At 43.1% G+C, this 17,561-nt stretch overlaps 1 protein-coding gene across 4 annotated transcripts in view; it reads left to right on the forward strand.

Annotated features, from left to right (window-relative positions):
* LOC129727220 (moesin/ezrin/radixin homolog 1) overlaps positions 1-17,561 on the forward strand; it is a 70,857-nt gene that overhangs the window by 12,910 nt on the left and 40,386 nt on the right. The window lies entirely within an intron of this gene.

The following is a 17,561-nucleotide window of genomic DNA, read 5'->3' on the forward strand; positions in this document are numbered from 1 at the left end:
CCGTGTTTTGAGAAAATAACCTAATACAGATCGGAGTCGATTATCCGGAGTATCGAAAAAAAAAAATCACTCTAGACAATAGAGTTTTCCGGATAATCTTATCACAAAAAAATATTCAGATTTGCGATCAATGAACCTAATACAACTGTATTCTTATTTTATTTTACTTGTATGATGCAGTGGCGAAGGCAGAAATTATTTTCATGGAAAAGGAAGAAAGATGAAGTCTTGAGAACCAAAAAAATACTAATTAGACATTGATTGATTTCATTTTACTCGGACATGCCTAAATATGCCGTAAGGGACAGAAATGGTAACAAATATTCCAAAAAGGATAGAAAAGGAAAAATTCCGAAATGAAAAGTAGAAACTAACAGAAAAAATAACACAATGCAACAATTTGTTTGGCCTTGGCTTTTATGTATGATTTTTTGATGAAGTTTGAGGCAAAACCAAATTTCCCTGAGTTTGAACATATTTCAACAATGGCGCCATTTTAAATTTATGAGATATCGGAAATTTTCGATGTTTTTTCGACGACATTTTGTTTTAAAGCTAAATATCAAAATTTGAGGAGTTTGTCCACCTATTTTTTTTTTCCTGTTGGGTACATTTTCCACTGCGACCAGAGATTTGATCTTTTGTGGCGGGCCCCTATTTGATGTAAGCCTTATCAGGGTGTCGTACCACTATTAGGTTGAATGGTTTCCACTTGCTGAATATAGGCATCGTCCCAATAAGCTATTATTGAACGAATAAAGTTCACTGCCTTATTGGGAGAAGTCATCTAGATATCTAATGGTTGTATTACGTGTTTATCAAAGAATTGCTTCCTCTTTTAAGAGAGTGCTTCACAGTCACATAATAAATGTTCCGAGGTTTCTTTATCTAGGTTACAAAAGCTAAAGGCATCATTTTGCAATTTACCTATCTGTTTAAAGTAATATTTACTTGGGCAGTGTCCCGTTACAAGGCCACTGAAGGTACATAAGTCTTTTTTTGAGATACTGAGCAATCGCTGGGTTACTGTTTTTTGGGGTGCAATAAATTTTTTCGATTGTCGAGCTGAATTATTGTTTTTCCAAATGTTTTCTATCATTGATTGTTCCCACTTCTTAAGTTCCATTTTGAGGGCACATTCTGAGAACCCACAAAACGGTTCAGGCCCTATGAACAACTGCATTGATCCATTTCTCGCCAACAGATCAGCTTTTTCATTCCCTTCAATGCCGCAATGCCCAGGTACCCAGAATAAGTTTACTTTACTTTTTTTTAGCCACCTGCTGTAGCAATTGAATACAATACCATACTAATTTCGAAGAACAGGAAACGGACTTCAGTGCTTTTAGTGCAGCTTGACTATCCGAAAAAATGCATATGCCTTTGAAGGAGTACTTCGAATTGCTCCAGTGATGGATATTGTGGCAAGTCTTTGCAACTTTTCCAGCTTCTTTTGAGCATACCTGACATTTGTTTTTGGCCACCATACTAAGGACGCATATGTTATTCTGGGTCTAGAGATAGCTGTATAGATCCAATAGATCAACTTTGGCTTCAATCCCCATTTGTTACCAAAGGTTTTTTTACTGATCCATAAGGCACTTGTAGCCTTATTTATTATTTTTTGCCAGTGGTGGGCACCGCTAACCGAAAATTCAGCGATGCTAATCGCTAAGTCGCTAACCGGAAAATATAGCTCGATAATCGCTCAACGCTAAACCCACATTAGCGGAACTTTCGCTAATCGCTAACTTTTTAATATGAAAATAGTCATATCGCTATATTTATTGCTCGTGTTTTGTAAGATTTGGACCACTTTGATCTGTTTTGGTTAAACAAACGAAAACAATTACTTTTTAAACTTGAACCAAGGAAATTTAACTCGGAATCACCTTGGACGCGTGCTTGATTTGGTATTTAACACCTCTGGTTGCGAAATCTCCGTTGATGAGTGTGTTGTCCCGATGCTACCCGTTGATGTACACCATCCCCCCCTGACAATTTCTACTACTAACTTGTGTAAAGCGATTGCCTGTTCTAGTGACACACCCGTGAGGCGGGAATTAAACTACAGTAGAATCGATTTTGAAGCTTTTAATGCTTTTATTTCAAGCATTGACTGGCCAGCACTGTTAAACAGTAATGATGTGGACTTGATGGCAGCAAACTTCTGCTCAGTTGTTGGTTCATGGCTTAGAGAAAATTTACCATTTGTGAAACAGCCTTCCACTCCAGTTTGGAGTAATCACAGCTTAAGAGTTTTAAAGCGTAAACGAAACGCATGCCTGCGCAGGCTTCGCCGTTTGCGGTCTTACGAATCTAAACAAAATTTTAAACGCTCAAGTGAAGAAATTATGGGTTAAACTCTAGTCTTTACAAATCATACGTTCTGGGAGTTCAAACAGACTTGCGCAGAAATCCGAAAAAAAATTGGAATTTCGTTAATTCAAAACGGAAAAGTCGCTCATCTCCTTCGGACTTCTATTTGGAGGAAGTGGTATCCTGCTCGGACTCTGTCTCTTGTGAGCTTTTTGCGAAGTTTTTCTCCTCGGTATTTGCCACGGATTGTGCCTCAAATAACGATGCTCGGCGTGCTGCGGCTAATGTGCCAGCCGACCTTGTTGATCTTGACATTTTTGAAGACACGCATGACATGATTACTACCACCGCTAAGAAACTTAAATGTTCGTACACTGTTGGTCCCGACGGAATACCGGCCGTTCTTTAGTGCCGTTATATTGGTATTCTGGCTGCACCACTTTGCACAATTTTCACCCAATTTTTGGCTCAAGGGATGTTTCCTGCGGTATGGAAGCACTCCTATATGTTTCCGGTTTTTAAAAGTGGTGATCGACGAAATGTCAATAACTACCGTGGAATAACTAATCTGTCAACTGCGTCTAAATTGTTCGAGATCATTGTAAGCTCTATTGTATTGAATTGCACACGCAACTACATTTCTTCGGACCAGTATGGTTTTGTTCCTGGGCGATCTGTAACAACAAATCCGATGGATTTGACGTCGAATTGCATTTCTGAACTCGAACGGAACGTACAGGTTGACGTTATTTACACTGACCTCAAAGCTGCCTTCGACCGAATTGATCATCGAATACTGCTGAAAAAAGTTTCCCGTCTTGGTGCTTCATCACGGTTCGTTAAATGGCTTGAATCATTCCTGTGCAATAGAATTTTGCAAGTTAAGCTTGGATCAGGTGTATCGTCTGCGTTCATGAACAAGTCTGGCGTACCACATGGTAGTAACCTAGGACCGCTTCTTTTCATTATTTTCTTCAATGACGTTGCCGATTCACTTGGGATTGGTTGCAGATTAGTTTACGCCGATGATTTAAAAATTTACTTGACGATTCGCACCATCGAGGATTGTTATCGTCTACAATCACTTTTAAATACCTTTGTGACGTGGTGTAAACTAAACTCGCTAATTCTAAGTACTGCTAAATGTGAAGTGATAGCCTTTCACCGCATCGAACGGCCAATACTTTTTGATTATGCTGTCGACGGAGAAGTGCTGCGCAGAGTAGATGACGTCAACGACCTTGAAGTTATACTTGACAGAAAGCTGACCTTCGATAGTCACCGTGCTGCAATTGTTTCGAAAGCAAGTCGGCAATTAGGATTCATCGCAAAAATTGGACGTGACTTCAAGGATCCCCATTGTCTGAAAGCTTTATACTGCTCACTAGAGATGGTCGGGTGCGGGTATTTTTACCCGAAACCCGTACCCGACGGGTTCGGGTCGGGTTTCGGGTAACGCCAAAAAATATTCTACGGGTTCGGGTCGGGTACGGGTAATCAAAAAACCAAGGCTTCGGGTTCGGGTCGGGTACGGGTTTGAAAAATTCTCAATTGGTCGGGTACGAGTCGGGTACGGGTAATTCAATTTTCGTGCATTGTGAGAATTCAATTTTTATCATTTCAAGCCTGGGTGTTTTCTTAATGTCGATAATCGATAAGATCGGAGAGAAAATCGCCCATCATCACTCAACGAGAGATCGTCCAATACCTATTCTGACAGTTGTCGGCAGTCTATGCACCAAGGGAATGACATCATGCTATCGCTTTCTAATGTTAGATTGAATAGTTCTTCCTGCAACGGTTTTGATTTAAATAGAGTTTTTGTCGGGCTTTTTTCATAACTGTCAGGAAAACCGCGGAGCATTGCACAGTGGGGCGACTTAATACAAATGCTTGCCAAGTAAAAAAAAAAGTGTCGATAAATACGACAAAAATATGGTATATACTTAATTTTGGGGTGCTGAACACGAATCTCCATTCCACTTTTTATTTGGAGACGTTCATAAAGCACGTGACTTAATTTTTCATGATTTTTTAGCACTTCTCCCCTAACTTTTTTATTAACCCTTTCCCGCTCATGGTGGCCCTAAAGCACCAAGAATTATAATCATCATATCTTGACATAAAATAGTTTGTTGTGCTTACGATTGTTCCATAAACTTGTATATGCTGCCTCAGAGCATCACTGGGCATTTTCTTCAAAATACTACAGTTGACAGTAATTTTTATTAGTCTATAAAGTGTTCAGTTTGAATTTTCTCGTAAAGCTATAAATCTCAATGCTAAACCTTGCGAGCGGGAGAGGGTTAAACAGAATTATATGATCTTCAACCACAAGCAACACCACAGGGCGTCCTCTTTACAAAAACAGCTTACGTAGTTTTTGCACAACTCCTCAAATCAACCAAATTTCGCAAAAAAAATTGTTTTTATAAAAATTAAAACAATATTATATATTATAATAGGTAATAAAAACTAACTACAAATCAACTTTTTCTTCGAGGCCAAAAAAAATCAAGCTATCATTGAAGCTGCAGAGCGTTTCAAAGTAATGATATTTTTTTTAAATATGTCAAAAAACGTCAGTATGCCGAGTTTTGCAAAGTTATAAAAAAATTAAATTTTATGATATTGCACCCAATTTTTGGACTTAAGCACTCAAATATTTATTTATTTATTTATTTATTTAGTATCTGTTTTTACAGATTTTTAGAATTTATCAATGACACCGAATCTATACCCAAAATTACAGATTTTTGGCAAATGCAGTGAATTATCAAATTTTTCTCAAGTTATAATCTATATTAATTTTGACCTTTTAAAATTCGTTTGACCCTTAAATGTGTTTATAAAACTCGTCGTTTATTTTAAACTTTACCAGACATGCACTTTTCATAGTGGACCGATTCCTTATAGTGGACCACCCGCCTGAAACTCTGGGTTCATTATCATTCGTTCACACGCACACTCGGTTCTAGCCTGGCTCCGGCCATCATCTCGAGAAACCACTCATGACAATCAGTGCATAAAATGTACGAGGTACCCAGGCATGTTGAACAAAAAAAATTAAAAAACAAAAAAAACAGGACGGGTCGGGTACCGGCAATTTCGGCGTTTTTTTCTATCGGGTACGGGTCGGGTACGGGTAGTTAGAATAGATATTTTTCGGGTTCGGGTCGGGTACGGGTATTTTAAACAAACCAGGCTTCGGGTTCGGGTTGGGTACGGGTTTGAAAATTTTCGATGAGTCGGGTACGGGTCGGGTACGGGTAACAAATTTCCCATACCCGACCATCTCTACTGCTCACTTGTACGACCCCTACTAAAAAACGGTTTGGAGTCCGCACCAGCTTTCATGGAACCTGCGCCTCGAGCGTATACAGAGACGTTTCATCCGATTGGCCCTGAAAGAACTACCTTGGCGTGATCCTACGAATCTGCCACCCTACCCGGATCGTTGCCGCCTGCTTGGACTAGACACTCTAGAGCACCGCCGCAAAGTACAACAGGCTGTATGCATTGCCAAGATTCTAAACGCTGAACTGGATTCCCCGAAGTTGCTGTCATTGATGAATTTCCGTGCATCTCTACGTATGCTGAAGCCCTCTTCGATGCTTTTGAACCAATTCCATCGCACGAACTATGGTTATTATGAACCTGTTGCCTTTTGTGAGAGAACATTCACGAGTGTCGAGCATCTTTTTGATTTTGGTGTACCTAGTCATATTTTTAAACGTAGGTTAACTAATTCTAGTTACTTTTAATGATTATCCTTTTTTTATTAAGACTTTATGTCAGATGATGCACTTAGAAATAAACAAACAAATAAAGCTATTTACAGTAAGAGGTTCACGAAACGGTATTCATTTTTGATTTTGTAAAAACAAGAATAACAAAAGTTATTTAGCTTGCATTGAAAATAGATACTCTTAGGAATGTTTTCATAAAAATTCAATTATTATCTGAATCGAAAAAGTAGAACCAAAGTTGTCATGATTTCAAGCGCATTGCAATTTACCAAAGTTCTTGGTGTGCCGAAAATTCAATCTAGACCTTGTGCTTGTTCTTCAAAATGCTCCTGTGGCTTGTACGATAACTGGAACTCCATTCTAGGGTAAAAAAACTGACAAAAGTAACTTTCGCAGTGAAGTATGTTCATCTTTCGAAGCAATTTACGTACTCCATCAGCAATTCACAGTTTTTTTAAATATTTCTATTGTCGCTTCTCTACAAAATTTAGCGAATTAGCGATTAGAGTTTCGAAGGCCAAAATGTTAGCGACGCTAACAGTTTCGCTAACCAGCTCGAAAACTAGCGAAATCGCTAAATCGCTAACTGAATTTTAGCGTCGCTAATTAGCGAATTAGCGGAATGGTGCCCACCACTGTTTTTTCCATATGTAAGCTCCAGTTTAATTTGCTGTCTAGAGTTACTCCTAAGTAGTTGACCTCTTGAGAAAGTTCTAACTTCGTTCCATTGAGACATAAGTCAGGAATTTTTTTTTCCTGCGTGTAAATAGAATAACGTTAGTTTTCTTTGGATTTATCGTAAGTCCCTCTTTTTTGCACCACATTGTAGTTAAATTTAGAGCATGTTGGAGTCTATCTCTGATTACATGCTCATATTTTCCACGAACTATAACTACTATATCGTCCGCAAAACCAATTACTTCATAACCCTGTGATTCTAGTTGTGTCAACAGTTCATCAACCACTAATGACCACAACAGGGGCGAGAGAACCCCTTTCTTTTTTTTTTTCAAAGGTGGAGGGGAAATCTGCAAACAGACACCTGAGAAGAGAACTCAGGGTGTGGGGATGAGACTAGGGGAGAGATGCTGGGGTAGTTACACTCCCCCAGACACCTACTGATCCCTGTCCCGACCCACTAAAACCCCTCCAGTCTCCAGCCCTGTTCTTCCCGGAACGACGGTTAAGTATTACGTCGGGGAGTGGCTTTTGTGCGTGATGCACCCTCTTTACTCTTATAACCTCCTAGCTAACTACCTGGAGACTGGTAGTTAGCTACCACTGGCGTGTTGGTGATTGACCCGCCACACACGTTGTAGCTTCAGGACAATCTGGGAGGCGGCCGCACAGGCCGCGTTCCAGATGTCCGGGTCGTCGCACATCCTCCGGACAAGATTGTCCGGAGTAGTGCCAGGCCCGCTCACAGCCATCATGTTGCTCCGCGCTCTTACGAAACGGGGGCATACGAAGAAGACATGCTCTGCAGTCTCCTTCTCTTCCACGCACTCGGGACACATGGGGGACCCAGCGTGCCCGAACCTGTGCAGATATTGCCTGAAGCAACCATGGCCTGACAGGATCTGTGTCAGGTGGAAATTCACCTCGCCATGTCGCCTCCCGACCCAGCCGGATATCTCCGGTATAAGTCGGTGCGTCCATCTGCCCTTTGTGGAATTAGACCATTCCCTCTGCCAACGGAGCATCGAGAATGACCTTCTGGTGCCTTGTATGCCCCTTGTGCCACGTTGGTCGAAACACTCTCTGTCGTCCTTGATGGCGATGCTGATAGGCATCATGCCGGACAAGACACAAATTGCATCGTATGACACTGTACGATACGCACTCACAACTCGTAGGCACATGAGCCTGTAGGTACTTTCCAGTTTACCGCGGTAACTGTTAGTACCTAGCGCTCTGGACCATACTGGCCCACCATACCTAAGTATGGACGAAACCACGCTGGCAAGAAGTCTTCGCTTGCTGCCATAGACCGCTGAGCTATTGGACATCATACGAGATAGTGCTGCAATAGCCGATGAGGCCCTCTTACAGGCATAGTCGACGTGGCTCCCGAACGTGAGCTTGTCGTCGACCATAACCCCCAAGAGCTTCAACGATCGCTTTGAGGTGATGGTAGAGAACCCCTCCCTGCTTTTACCCATGCTGAGCAACCTAAGCTGAACAGCTAAAGCCCTTGGTCTCCCCGGGACCGCCGTTAGGCATTACTTCAGGGAGAGGGCCCGTCGTGCTTTTCGCACTTACCTCTATGGGTAGCAGAGCAGCCTATACAGGCCAGTTAGTTAACCGTTAACTAACTGGGGCACGTCGATGGTTTCCCGTCGATTGGTGCCCTGCAAAATACTAACGATCTGTGATGCTGCCGTGATGACCGCATCCCAGATTTCCCTATTTTCGCACATCCTACGCACTATATTCTCTGGCGTGGTGTCCATCCCACTTATTGCCAGCATTTCGTACCGTACCCGCTCGAAGCGCGGACATGTGAAGAACACATGCTCTGCGCTTTCTTCCACACCCGTACAAGCGGGGCACATAGGGGGCTCGGCGTACCCGAACCTATGCAGGTACTGCCTAAAGCAGCCATGGCCTGACAGGATCTGTGTCAGATGGAAGGTTACTTCCCCATGGCGCCTATTAATCCAGCCTGCTAACTCTGGAATGAGCCGGTGTGTCCATCTACCTTTTGTAGTGTTGGACCACTCCCGCTGCCACCTGGCCATTGAGGATGACCGTATGGTGTTGCGAATACCCCTCGTGTCGCGTTGGTCGAAGCACTCTACATCCTCTTTGACGATGATGCTGATGGGCATCATGCCAGCGAGGACGCAAACCGCCTCGTACGACACTGTTCGGTATGCGCACGCGACCCTGAGGCACATTAGCCTGTACGTACTCTCGAGTTTGCCGCGATGGCACGAGGTACTCAATACCTTGGACCACACTGGTCCTCCATACCTGAGTATGGACGTGGTCACGCTAGCAAGGACTTTGCGCCTGCTGCTACGAACCGCCGAGCTGTTTGCCATCATGCGAGATAGCGCTGCCACAGCCATGGAAGCTTTCTTGCAGGTATAATCGACGTGGCTCCCGAACGTGAGCTTGTCGTCGATCATAGCCCCCAGAAGCTTCAACGAGCGTTTTGAGGCGATAGTGCATGTACCGGCACTAATCGATGCCTCCTGCTCAGACTTTCTGTTATTTACAACAATAACTTCAGTCTTATGGTGCGCTAGCTCCAGTTTCGTGGGGTGCATCCAGTCTTCCACTACGCGTATTGATAGCGCGGCCTTTAACTCTACCTCTCTAATAGACTCGCCATAGACCTCAAGAGTTATGTCGTCGGCGAAGCCCACGATCACCACCCCTGGAGGGAGTGTTAGTTTTAACACGCCGTCATACATAGCGTTCCACAGTACCGGACCCAAGATGGAACCTTGCGGTACACCTGCGGTAACCGGAACGCTTTTCTGACCCTCGTTTGTGTTATACACTAGCACTCGATTCTGAAAGTAATTGCCCAGAATCTTGTACAGCGGCGTCGGCACTCTGAGACTCTGTAGCGCTAAGGCTATGGAGTCCCAGCTGGCACTGTTAATCGCGTTCTTCACGTCAAGCGTGACGATCGCGCAGTAACGAATGCCCCTCCTCTTGCGTTGGATTGCGACCTCAGCCGTTCTGGTGACGGAGAGAATTGCATCCACCGTAGACCTACCTTTTCGAAAACCGAACTGGTTGCTTGATAGACCGTTCTCACTTTCTGTATATTTTACCAGTCTATTGAGGATTACCCTCTCAAGCACCTTGCCCGCCATGTTCAGCAGGCAGATTGGTCTGTATGCCGATGGGTCACCTGGTGGTTTCCCAACCTTCGGCAACAGCACCAGCGCTTCCACACGTCCGGGAAGAGGCAGTCGTCAAGGCATTTCTGCATGACCGCCCTGAACAACCCGGGGGCTTCTTTGATGGCCGTCTTGATGGCCAAGTTCGGGATTCCGTCTGGTCCCGGAGCCTTGCCTACCTTCAGGGAGTTTGCGATCTCGATCAATTCATCTTCCGTCACCCTTACCGCATCGTCAGCCTCTGCACGGCTGCCGTCACTCACGGTAGGTGGTGACTCGTCAGCTGGAGGCCAGGGACTTGGTTCGTGGCTTGGGAAGAGGCTCTGAATGATCGTTTCTAGCATCGCTGGTGATTGTTCGGCCGGGGCTAGCGCACCTCTAGTCTTGGTCATAACGATCCTGTAGGCGTCACCCCACGGGTTCGAATTGGCAATGGCGCAGAGTCGTTCGAAACAGGCTCGTTTGCTGGCTCTGATTGCGCTCTTAAGCGTTGCCTTAGCGGATCTGAATGCGACACCGCGTTCCGCTCTTTGCTCGTCGGAACGTGCGCGTTGCATCCTCCGTCTTGCACGGAGGCATGCTTTGCGCAGGCCTGCTATCGTATCGCTCCACCAGTATGTCGGTGGCCTACCCTCTCTAGGCGGACGAGACCTAGGCATCGTGGCGTCGCACGCCCATGACAGCATCAAATTTAGATGGTCCACATCCGGGAGCAGTTCACCCCCTACGTGCTTCCATCTAATTGCCTGCCCAAAAACATCTGCATCGAAATGCAATGTTTTCCAGCCGTAGAAGGATGGAATATTGGCCCTACTCGCTGCTTGCTTCCGCACGCCTACCTCATAGCGGATCGATTGGTGATCGCTATTCGTGTAGCTGTCGTCTACCCTCCAGTTCGTGATCAGTCCCGGGCTGCAGAACGTCACATCGATAATCGATTCGGCACCGTTTCTACTGTAGGTGCATTTTGTACCAACGTTAGCCAAGTCTAAGTTGAGCTTTGCCAAAGCTTCCAACAAGACCTGGCCCCTCTGGTTTGTACAGCGACTTCCCCACTCGACAGCCCAAGCGTTGAAGTCACCCGCAACCATCAACGGCCATAGGCTCGTCAGTTCCACGGTTGCTCGAACGACCATCTGCGCGAACGTTTCGGTAGACCAACTTGGCGGAGCATAGCAACTGCAGTAGAATACTCCATCCACTTTGGCTATAACGTACCCCTCTCTGGAGGTCGACACAATCTCCTGAACCGGGGACCTGCCTGTCGTGCAAATGGCCGTCTTCCCAGACTTATCCGATACCCAGTTACCGTTTCCGGTTGGGATGCGGTATGGGTCCGAGACGATGGCCACGTCCGACAACGACTCAGCAGCCGCTTGGTGTAGCAACTGCTGCGCGGCATAGCAGTGGTTCAGGTTTAACTGTATCACCCTCAGGCGTGCGACTTAGTAGCCGGCCGTGCAGCCGGACACTTGGGGCCTCCCATGGCGTGTTTGGCGACCCGTTTACCGGTGCATACCAGACACTTGGGAGGTGCACCGCAGTCCCGTGCCTTGTGGCCTGCGCCACCGCAGCGGCGGCATAAATTGGACCTGTCGGGCCCTTTGCACGACCAGGATTTATGCCCCCGCTCAAAGCACCTGAAGCAAACGTCAGGCTGTTGGAAGGTGCCCAGAGGGCAGACCGACCAACCCACCTTCAACGTGGCCTTCTTCAGGGCCTTGTTACCCTCCGCTAGTGGAAGCTTTATGGTAGCAACCTGGGTGCCGGCCGGGCCCCTGCGGAGACGAACTGCCTCTGCGGTCACTACCACTCCACACTCTCGTTCGAAGGCTTGTGCTATGTCGCACCCTTCGGTGATCTCGTCGGTTTTTAAGCTGGAGAGTCACTTCAGGAGTGAGGGCTCGGATTTGAACCTCCTCGCCTAGCACTTCCTGGGCCGTCTTTTTATAGGCACAGCCCTTGCCCTTCGCCTCTTTGCGGAGTTCGAGGATCATCTCGCCGGTGCGTGACCGACGAATTGACCTGACGTCCGTGCCGAGGTCTTTGAGCTTGGGTTCGCCGCTCATGGCCTTCAAGACTTCGGCTTACTTAGACGCATCGGTCTTGAAAATGAGCGCGTCACCCTTGCTCCGCCTACTCGCCCCTTGCGGCTTCTTATTGCGGTCGCCGCGCTTCGCGCGTCGTTCCCGCTTCTGCCGCTTCTTATTCACCACGGTGGTCCAATCCGTGGCTCCGCCGTTTGCCGGTTCTTTGCTCGGCTGGACCGACGAGCCAGCTTCCTGGCTGTCACCGAACAACCGCCTTCGTTGCGTCCTGGGGGCCGTTTCTCCCGGAGAACCCCTCCCTGTGGGCATCCTTTTGCAGTCCTTACTGTGACTGTTGAGCCTCCATGATTGCAGGTTATTTCTCTTTTTTGTAACATTTCAAATATCCAGTCAACGATAGTTTTGTCGAAGTTACGTTTTATCATAACACCTTTCATTGAATTATAGGATGCATTTTCAAAAGCGCCATCGATGTCTAGAAATGCTGCTAGCATAATTTATTTGGCTTCGAATGTTTTTTCAATTTTTGTTACTAGTGCATTAAGTGCTGTTACTGTGGATTTGTTATGCTGATAAGCAAATTGATATTTATTCAAAGCTTTTGGCTTCAGATATTCTGACTTTATATAGTCATCGATGAGTTTTTCCATCAATTTCAACATGAATGACGAAGGGCTAATTGGTCTAAACGATTTTGGACTCGTTTTGACCTTTTTATTAGCTTTCGGAATAGAGACAACACGAACTTGGCGCCAGCTTTTTGAAATATATTTTAACCTTAAGCTTGCTTTGAACATCTCAGTTAAGCAAGAGGTTAAACTTCCTTTGCCCTCTTGAATCATGATAGGACGGATTTCGTCAGAACCTGGTGATTTATATGGTGCAAACGAATTTATTGCCCATTCAACTCCACCTCCACCTATTAGTATCTTTTACCTATTAGTATCTTCTTACCTATCTTTAAAAAAAAACAGATCTTAAATCGGACAAAAATCGAGCTCAAAACGGTGATTCTACGAAAACGGTTTTGGCATGGTTTTAGTATATTTCACAAAGCAAAATAATATCGAGTATGTCTGAGCGCTAATATCTGAGAGTGGTACGTAGGGTGGTCGATGTTAAAAATAGAATATCGATATCTGCTTTATCGATATTGAAAGCGGCATCGATATTGAATTCGATGTTGCGCACCGATATCGATATTTTATCCATATTTTTTTCTTATGCACTAAGGTCGCTTTTTACGCGGCTTTTTTACGCGGATTCCGGAATTTTCGCGGTTTTTTTACGCGGATTCCGGAATTTACGCGGTTTTTTTACGCGGATTCCGGAATTTACGCGGTTTTTTTACGCGGCACGTAACCCTCGCGTAAAAAGCGACTTTAGTGTATATTTTTTGTTTGGCTTTCAGCAACCCGGTGGCATCGGCGTTGTTTCCTGAAGCTGCCGTGAAAGACAGTGGCGCTAATCTCATTTATGTTTTTGAAGGTTTGTTCACACAGCAGTCTGAGCGCAACGAGCGAAGCATAATATATGTTGCATGAGTTATGTGCTTGAATTAATTTCATTATTTAAAAAAAGCTTGGCTTAGCTTTGTAAATGTTTAAAAGTGGCGCTGATATGCTATCTCATTTACACGTACGTTGAAATGTTATTCCTTAAATCATCGCGCGATGTCAGCTGCCTGCAAGAAACACCGCCGTTCGCAATCGGCAAGAATAAACGTTGTGTACATTCTAAAATAATGCAACGCTTTTTTTTTTTTGTTTCATCAAGCAAAGCACTCGACGTTTCGTGCAATAAATACATCACCCGAAAACAATACAAAAGCACACTGCCACTGAACACCGATACTGTATGCACGTATGAACACTGCTTTTTCCGTGTTTCGATGAATCAGCTGTCAAATTACATGTAAAACTGATCCTGTGATCCAGCTAATGCTGTCTTCACTCATGTTGAACGTAAACGTCAGTGATGCCACCGGGTTGGCTTTCTGTTAGGCCTGAAACAAGCTGAACGCCAACGTGAGCGATCGGGCGAGATTCTTGCCGAAGGTTAATAAACAGCCGTGAGTAGAGTTGTTCATTAACCTACGGCAAGAATCTCACCCGATCGGTCGCGTTGGCGTTCAGCATGTTTCATGCCTAAGTATTGAATATTTCGGCGAAGTGTTTGCTATTTCATCTCGTCCGTTACGACAGCGGGCCGATTGCTGATCGCTTTACGCAAGGTGCATTTTCCAATCAGATTAAACCGACGTTTCGTGAGCCGCGTCTCCTAATCGTCACTGATCCATTGACTAATCACCAGCCAGTTACTGAAGCATCCTACCTGAACATTCATGTTATCGCTTATGTAACACCGATTCTTTACTGAAATTAATCGATTCTGCCATCCCAATGCAACACCAAGGCATCGCATTTGATCGGTTTAATGTGGTGGTTATTGCCCCGAGAAGTTCCACACCCAAATTTCTGGAAATTCGCTCTAAGCATGCTGTCAATAAAAATGGAGATATGGCAACCATATTTCTGTCGGACTGCTTACATTTTCCAACTATCACTTATTGATTCTAGTACCAACAATTCTGGTACCTATACTTTTTAGTTTATTTGCCCTAAAATAGCTGAAATAGAGTAAACGTCCTTTAATTGCTATTGACCTATTTTCGAATAAACATATTTATCAATGGAGAAACCAAGCCTTAACGTTTGTTTTCAGTATAATGTGCACTTTAAATGAATATCTTATATTGCGTGTACGCATTTTAAATTTAATTTTGATGCCATGATGAATTTATGATTGGTAGGCAAAATTTCGACGGCAGCACTCCCCTGATGGCAACCGAGAATATCGGACAGCAATATCGAGTCGCAATATCGAAATATCGATAATATCAAATGCGCCAATATCGGGCAAAAATATCGATATTGTGAGGGGCAAATATCGATAATATCAAATATCTATAAAATATCAGCAACCCTAAGTGGTAGTCAAATTATATCTTATATTGAGTAAAAAAGTCACAGAAATCGATTGAAAGGTGTCTGATCTACGTGAAATATCAGCAACATGTCGATTTTACCTCAATTTCCCTACAATACAAAAAAAAAGGTTTATCACGGCGATAAAAAAACTTTTTTGAAATCTTTTTAATGTTATATCAAGAGTGTAAGTGATACTCAAAGATACAATAACAATTTGTCTTCACATGATCCTTTCCTCTTTGCGGGGAGGGGGTCCCATTTGACTTTATCGAAGACGCGATGCTGTCTCATAGCTGTAGCGAGATTTTTATGTTTTAACCAGTCCTGGCCAAATATGAAACCCCCTCCCAGCAAAAGGGGGAGGATCATGTAAACATAAATTTTTATTGTATCTTTGAGTATCGCTTACACTCTTGATATTACATTAAACAGATTTCAAATAAGCTAATCTAACGTCGAGATAAACCAATTTTAGTATTGTAGGGGAATCGGGGCAGAATTGACATGTTGCTGATATTTTCCGTGGATCAGACACCTACCAATCGATTCCTGAGACTTTTTTACACAATATAAGACATACAGTAATACCTCGATATAACGTAACTTTTACCTCAATACAACGTAAATTTTTAAAATGTATTGAACTTGGAAATAAATGATACAGCAACTGTTTTTGGGCTATAAATTGCTTCAAAAAATGTTTGTAGTCAGTTTTGAAATCAATGAAACCAAATTGTCCAAAATGGGCATAGGAAAGGTTTGAAAATACTAATAGATGATGGGAAATAGGTTTTCACGTACCCTTCAGTAATAATTCACAGTCTTGCATCAATTAAAAAACATTTTTTTTTGCTTTTTGAAATTTTTTCTAAATGGGCAGAAGAAAGGATTAAAAGTACTAATAGGTGATGGGAAATAGGTTTTCGCGCATCTGTGAGTAACCACCAACAGTCTCGCATGAACTAAAAAATTTTTTTTGCTTGTTCAAAATTGTCCTAAATGGAAATAAAAATCGTTTAAAAATACTGATAGGTGATGGGAAATAGCTTTTCACGCATCTTTGAGTGAACTCTTGTATCAATTGAAACAAATATTTTTTTGTGCATCTGAAAATATTTCTAAATGGCCATAAGAAAGGTTTAAAAATACTGATAGGTTATGGAAAAAAGGTTTTCGCGCATCTTTGAGTAATCAATAACATTCTTGCATAAATTCTAAACAAAATTGTTTGCTTCGATATAACGTAACTCGATATAACGTAACGGAAATAACAATAAAGTTGTCCTCTATCGAGGTATGACTGTAATTTGACTACCACTCTTAGGGTATTATCGCATTACCATTAATGCTCAGACATACTCGATATTATTTTGCTGTGTGAAATATACTGCAACCATGCCAAAACCGTTTTCGTGGAATCATCGTTTTGAGCTCAGTTTTTGTCCGATTCAAGATCTGGTTTTTAAAAGATGGCTTAGAAGATGCTTATATGTGGACAAACTCTTAGAATTTTGATATTTGGTTTTAAAACAAAATGGCGTCGGAGAAACATCGAAAATTTTCGATTTCTCAAAAATTCAAAATGGTTCATAACCGAAATGGACTATAACCGCTTCAAAATTGTTGCCCCTTAAGTTGAAATATGGTGAAATTCGGGGAAATTAGGTTTTGCATCAAAATACACAAACAAAATTATATACAGAAACCAAGGCAGCAAAAAAGTCAATTTTTTTTGCACTGTGTAATTTCCGGATAATTGAGTCCAAACTTCCGGATAATCGAATCCCGTATAACCGAGTCCGACCTGTATTTATTTTTGGTGTTTATTGTTAACGTAAATCAGCGCTACCCTTTTCCAAGGCTGCATATTCAATTTTAGGGTGCTTTTCCGCCGCATGTCGATAGCTCGCTCCACAAGTACAATTTTGACAAACTTGTAATTCCTAAGTAGTACTACAAGTTCGTCGAAAAAAGCAATGCTCTAACTCTTATGCCTGGAGTGTGAGAGCCAGTGCAATATAATATTCATCGCGAATATCGGCTGAATATCCCACTTCAGGCATAAGAGTTAGAGCATTGCTTTCTTCAACAAACTTGTAGCATTACATAAGGATTGCAAGTTTGTCGTACATCATGTTTCAAAATTGTACTTGTGGAGCGAATTATCGACAAGCGGCCAATTGAATGGAATTGACACTCCAAACTGGAATATGCAATCTTGCCCTTTTCATAAATTGAAAATTTTCGGAGGGGTGATATTTTATTTCGCTTCTTTTTAAACAGTAATTACCAAAACTGAGGATACTTCCTGCAGACAGGATGGCGAAAAAATTTTCAAAATCAAATTCCCTGATTTTTTCTGATATTCCCTGAAATACAACATTAATTTACCTGATATTTTTCAACACTCGGCACATAAAAGGGCAACGCAACTCTGAAATCCCAGAAAAAAGTATTCAATCGGGTATTAAACCTAACCTTAGTAGTCCCGATTTAGCTTTTTATGCTAGATAAATCGGGTTTTTCGCTAGAGAGTCGTTTAAAAAAGAATCGCCTCTCGGTTAAAAATTTTTCCCTGAACATTTTTCAGTTTTC

The sequence above is a fragment of the Wyeomyia smithii genome, chromosome 1 (assembly GCF_029784165.1).
Source record: "Wyeomyia smithii strain HCP4-BCI-WySm-NY-G18 chromosome 1, ASM2978416v1, whole genome shotgun sequence".
NCBI lineage: Eukaryota > Metazoa > Arthropoda > Insecta > Diptera > Culicidae > Wyeomyia > Wyeomyia smithii.